The 6,230-nt window shown below is 39.7% G+C and overlaps 1 non-coding gene across 1 annotated transcript; it reads right to left on the reverse strand.

Annotated features, from left to right (window-relative positions):
- Positions 1–1,345: 1,345 nt before the first annotated feature.
- LOC133813414 (small nucleolar RNA R71) lies at positions 1,346–1,452 on the reverse strand. Its single transcript, XR_009884426.1, has one exon. It is a non-coding gene; the product is annotated as a small nucleolar RNA R71 (small nucleolar RNA).
- Between the last annotated feature and the right edge of the window lie 4,778 nt (positions 1,453–6,230).

Genomic DNA, 6,230 nt, shown 5'->3' on the forward strand with positions numbered 1-6,230 from the left:
TTTAATTCCGGAAGGGTTAGAATTAGTGGAAATGCTTGATTGATGCATGTTGATAATTTTGTTATTGATTAGTGGATAACTTAGGGATATTTTATTCACCTTGCAAACTTGAAGGATTGATGCTTAAAATTATGTTCTTGAAATTAAATTTAACATAGGATTATGTGAATTTAATTGATGGAACTTTAACATGAGCATTTGGAAAAAAGACATGTGCATTAAATTGGAAATCCTAGTTACAAGAGAACTTTGCTATAAACTTTGTTGCAACATCAGGGGCAAAAGTACAAATTAGGGGGATTTGATATGCCTAACTTTTATCATAATATTAATCACAATTTGTCATTTTCTAGCTTTAGTATTCAATACCTATTTTCATTCTCTTGTTTAGTTTTTTTAGTTCAATTAATTAAGTCATCAAAAAAAAAATTATTGTACCCCAAATTGTTTGGGGTTGATTTTTACAATATTTGTTTGGCAATCCTTATAGAGACAATAAAAATTACTTTCAATTTATTACTTGTTTGACGATTGTGTACACTTGCACACACTTAGGAAAATTTGCAACAAGTTTTTGGCGCCGTTGCAGGGGATTACTTAAAGTCAATTATTGTAAAGTTAATTATCTTGCAATTTAGTTTAATTTTTCTTTTGTGCTAACTTGGGCAATTCTTGTCAAAAATTCAGGTTTACATAGTGTGTGAGCGAGAATCAAGACCCTGAACTACTTCCCATTGATCCAGAAATTGAGCGTATATTTAGAAGAAGGCGAAAGATACAAAAATCAAAAAGGGAAGTAGTAGTGATGGATGTTGAGCAATGGGAACAACAAGGAGCCGCTCAGAGGGCAGCAAATCTATCAGGAGTCGTTCATGTTCCACCAGTAAATCCCGCAGGAGCTGCTCCAGATCGAGTAGCTCAAGGGGGAGTACCTGCCAATAATGGTCAAAATGCAATTATTGTGGCTGATGACAAAGATAGTGCTATGAGGCAATATTCTCTCCCCCTCTTCAATGAGCTCAATTCGGGCATCATCAGACGATAAATTCAGGAAGCACAGTTTGAATTGAAGCCAGTCATGTTCCAGATGCTTATAACTGTGGGCCAGTTTAGTGGGATGCCAACAGAGGATCTTCACCTTCACCTTCGCTTGTTCATTGAAGTGAGTGACTCTTTCAAGCTGCCCAGAGTGACAGAGGATGCACTGAGACTAAATTTGTTCCCATACTCCTTGAGAGACAAAGCCAGAGCTTGGTTGAACTCTTTGCCATCTGATTCTGTGTGTACTTGGCAAGAGTTGGCTGAGCGGTTTTTGATGAAGTATTTTCCTCCCACTAAAAATGCCAAGCTCTGCAATGAGATTACTTTATTTCAACAACTTGATGAAGAATCTTTATATGAGGCATGGGAGTAGTTTAATGAGTTGTTGCGTAAATGCCATCACCATGGCATTCCTCATTGCATCTAGATGGAGACCTTCTATAACGGTCTCAACGCTCATACTAGAATGGTGGTTGATGCTTCAGCAAACGGGGCTCTTCTTGCTAAGTCCTATAATGAGGCATATGAAATCCTTGAGAGAATATCCAACAACAACTATTAGTGGCCCACTTCTAGATTGTCTACAGGTAAAAATGTGGCTGGTATTCATGATGTAGATGCCATCACTTCTTTGGCAGCCCAAGTGTCTTCTATTTCTAATATGCTCAAGACAATGAATATGGGGATGAATTAATCAATAGGGCAGCCTATGGGGGCACAAATGGGGCAAATGGATAGCATTTCTTGTGTGTATTGTGGTGAGGGTCATACTTTTGACAACTGTCCTTCCAATCCAGCAGTTGTGTGTTACATGGGGAACCAAAATATGAATAGTCCTTATTCTAATTCCTACAACCCATCATGGAGGCAACATCCCAATTTTTCATGGAGTAATCAAGGAGCTAGCCCTAGCAATCCTTCTATGCCTCTAAGACCAAATTTTCCACTGGGTTACCCCCCACAAGCACCACAACAAATGCCACAACAACAACAAGCAATGCAATCTAATTCTCTTGAGAACATGTTGAAGAAATATATAGTGAAGAATGAAGCCATGATTCAAAGCCAAGCAACTTCATTGAGGAACTTAGAAAACCAAGTTGGGAAACTAGCTAATGAGATTAGAAATAGACCCCATGATACACTGCCAAGTGATACCCAGAATCTAAGGAATGTGGGCAAGGAACATTGTAAAGCCGTCACTTTGAGGATTGGGAAAGAGTTGGAAAAGGACAAGACAAATTCTGGGCATGAGGGTGAGCCATCTTCAATACAAATAAATGAGGAAATCCAAAAAGATGCTGAACTTCCTAGTGCACAAAAATCTGCCTCTGCCCAGAATGTTGCAGGGATGCCGCAGCATTGTCACCCAGAAATTTCAATTTCAAAGCAGCCACCCTCATTTCCTCAACGTTTTCAGAAGCAAAAGTTGGATTCTCAATTTAAAAAGTTCCTATACATTTTGAGGCAGCTACATATTAACATTCCCCTTGTCGAAGCCCTAGAGCAAAGGCCTAACTATGTGAAGTTCATGAAAGACATCCTTAAAAAGAAGAAAAGATTGGGGGAATTTGAGACAGTGGCTCTTACCAAGGAATGTAGCTCATTCTTGCAAAACAAGCTGCCATTGAAGATGAAAGATCCTGGGAGTTTCACCATTCCATGCACCATTGGTAATTCTTATTGTGGCATGGCATTATGTGACTTGGGTTCCAATATAAATTTGATGCCTATGTCTGTGTATAGACAATTGGGGATTGGTGAAGTCCGACCTACCATGGTGACTCTACAGCTTGCAGATAGATCTCTTGCTTATCCAGATGGGAAGATTGAGGATGTCTTGGTAAAAGTTAATAAGTTCATTTTTCCAGCTAATTTCATTGTGTTGGATTATGAGGCAGACAGGGAGATACCAATCATTCTAAGGAGGCCTTTTCTCGCTACTGGTAGAACTTTGATTGACATGCAAAATGGTGAACTTACTATGAGGGTTCAAGATGAGCAGGTGACTTTCAATGTTTTAAAGGCTATGAGATTTCCAGATGAGGTCGAAGAGTGTTCTATTGTTTCGGTGGTAGATTCTTTAGCCTCAAAGGAGTTAGAAAATAATTTTGATGATCCTCTAGAGAGACTCTTGATGTTTGATTCACATGTAGAGGATGAGGATGAATACTTGGCTTGGATAGAATCTAGTTCACAAGGATTGCATAAAAGAAAGCATTTTGAATCTTTGGAGCTTTCTTCGAAGTCTTTCACAACCCCTAAACCATTAGTGGAAGAGCCTCCAGAGTTGGAATTAAAAGCGTTACCCTCACACTTGAGATATGCCTATTTGGGTAAGTCTTCTACCTTACCTGTGATTGTTTCAGCTGAGTTAAGTATGGAACAAAAAGAAAAGTTGCTTAATGTATTGAGGAAGTTCAAGAATGCTATTGGGTGGACCATTGTAGACATAAAGGGTATTAGTTCTTCTCTATGCATGCATAAGATTCTGTTAGAAAACAATGAAAAATGGTCTATTGAAGGGCAAAGAAGGCTAAATCCTATCATGAAAGAAGTGGTGAAAAGGAGATTATCAAGTGGCTTGATGCGGGTATTATTTATCCCATCTCTGACAGCTCATGGGTCAGTCCTATCTAGTGTGTGCCAAAGAAAGGTGGGATTACAACAGTGGAGAGTGAAGACAATGAGCTGATACCTACTAGAACCGTGACAGGGTGGAGAATTTGCATGGACTACAGAAAACTGAACAAGGCCACTAGAAATGATCACTTCCCTCTTCCCTTCATTGATCAGATGTTAGACAGACTAACAGGTAGAGAGTACAATTGTTTTCTAGATGGATACTCTGGTTACAATCAGATTCCAATCGCTCCAAAGGATCAACACAAGACAACTTTCACTTGTCCCTATGGTACTTTCGCATTTCGAAGGATGCCTTTTGGTCTATGTAACGCTCCTGCCACATTTCAGAGATGTATGATGGCTATTTTCACTGACATGGTGGAGTAGTTTCTAGAGGTATTCATGGATGACTTCTCTGTTTTCGGTGATTCATATGACGATTGCTTGAGCAACTGGGCCAAGGTTCTGCAAAGATGTGAAGAAACAAACCTTATTCTTAATTGGGAAAAATGTCATTTTATGGTTAAGGAAGGTATTGTTTTGGGCCAGAAGATATCAAGGCAAGGAATTGAAGTTGGCCGGGCTAAGATTGAAGTTATTGAGAAGCTACCTCCTCCTACTTCAGTGAAGCATATTAAAAGCTTTCTTGGGCATGTCGGGTTCTATAGGCGATTCATAAAAGATTTCTCCAAGGTCTCTAAGCCTCTTTGCAACTTATTGGAGAAAGAGGCGCCATTCCACTTTGATGAAGCATGTTTGAAAGCTTTTGAAGATTTGAAAGAGAAATTGATTTCAGTACCAATTATTGTAGCTCTAGATTGGGACTTGCCTTTTGAATTAATGTGTGACGCTAGTGACTATGCAGTGGGAGTTGTTATGGGGCAGTGAAGAAACAAGATATTTCACTCCATTTATTATGCTAGTCGTACTTTGACAGGTGCTCAACTTAATTATACAATGACAGAAAAGTAACTCTTGGCTATTGTCTTTGCCTTTGACAAGTTTCAGGCTTATTTGGTGGGCACCAAGGTGATAGTATACACATTTCACTCTGCTATAAAGTACTTGATTGAGAAAAAGTATGCCAAGCCTCGTTTAATTAGATGGGTGCTTCTGCTTCAAGAGTTTGATGTGGAAATTCAAGATAGAAAATGAGTTGAGAATCAAATGGCGGATCATTTGTCAAGAGTGGAAGGTGAAAAAGGATCCAATGTTCTAGTGCCCATCAAAGAGACATTTCTGGATGAGCAATTGTTTGAGGTCAACCAATCTCATGTTGTTCCTTGGTTTGTAGATTTCGTTAATTACTTGGCTAGGGGAATATTGCCTCCAGAGTTAACAAGCCAACAAAAGAAGAAGTTTTTGCATGACGTGAAGCACTATTTTTGGGAGGAGCCTTATTTGTTCAAGCAATGTGTCGATCAAATGATTAGAAGGTGTGAAGCTGAGCAAGAAATGGAGGACATTTTACGCCATTGCCACTCTTCACCTTGTGGAGGGCACTTTGGTGGAAATCGTACCGCATCCAAGGTACTTCAATGTGGTTTCTTTTGGCCTTCATTGTTTAAGGATGCTCACGCTTTTGTGACGAAATGTGATAGATGCCAAAGGGTGGGAAATATTTCTAGAAAGAACGAGATGCCCTTGACTAATATCCTTGAGGTTGAACTCTTTGATGTGTGGGGAATAGATTTTATGGGCCCATTTCCTCCATTTTATGGCAATATGTACATCTTAGTAGCTATGGACTATGTTTCAAAATGGGTAGAAGCAGCTGCCTATCCCACCAATGAATCTAAAGTGGTTATGCGATTCTTGCTCAAGCATGTATTCACTTGTTTTGGCACTCCAAGGGCAATCATAAGTGATGAAGGTACTCATTTTGTGAATAAGATGCTAGCAGGATTGTTAGCTAAGTATGATGCGAGGCACAAAATAGCTACTGGTTATCACCCTCAAACAAATGGGCAAGCAGAGTTATTAAGGGAATTCTTGAGAAAGTGGTGAACCCAACCTGCGAGGATTGGTCCAAGAGATTAGATGATGCATTATGGGCCTATAGAACCGCCTTCAAGACACCATTGGGGATGTCACCTTACCGTTTGGTGTTTGGTAAAGCTTGCCACCTACCAGTAGAGCTGGAGCACCGTGCATATTGGGCCCTTGAAACACTTAACATGGATTTGAAACTTGTAGGAGAAAAGAGAATGTTGAAGTTAAATGAATTAGAAGAGATGCGCTTATTCTCTTATGAAAATGACAAACTTTATAAGGAGAAAACAAAAAGGTAGCACGGCAAGCATATTTAGCCAAGGGTGTTCGAAGAAGGCCAACGAGTTTTGCTCTTTAACTCGCGTTTGAAAATATTCCCAGGCAAGCTCATGTCAAGATGGTCGGGCCCATTCTTGGTGGTTAAGTTGTATCCTTATGGAGCGGTGGAATTGCGTGAAGAAGGCTCCGGAAGGGAATTCAAGGTTAATGGCCAAAGGATCAAGCATTATTGGGGAGGTGAGGTTGAGCGAAACAAGTGCTCAATCTCTTTGGAGGATCCTTGAAGAATATGT

The sequence above is a fragment of the Humulus lupulus genome, chromosome 1 (assembly GCF_963169125.1).
Source record: "Humulus lupulus chromosome 1, drHumLupu1.1, whole genome shotgun sequence".
Taxonomy (NCBI): domain Eukaryota; kingdom Viridiplantae; phylum Streptophyta; class Magnoliopsida; order Rosales; family Cannabaceae; genus Humulus; species Humulus lupulus.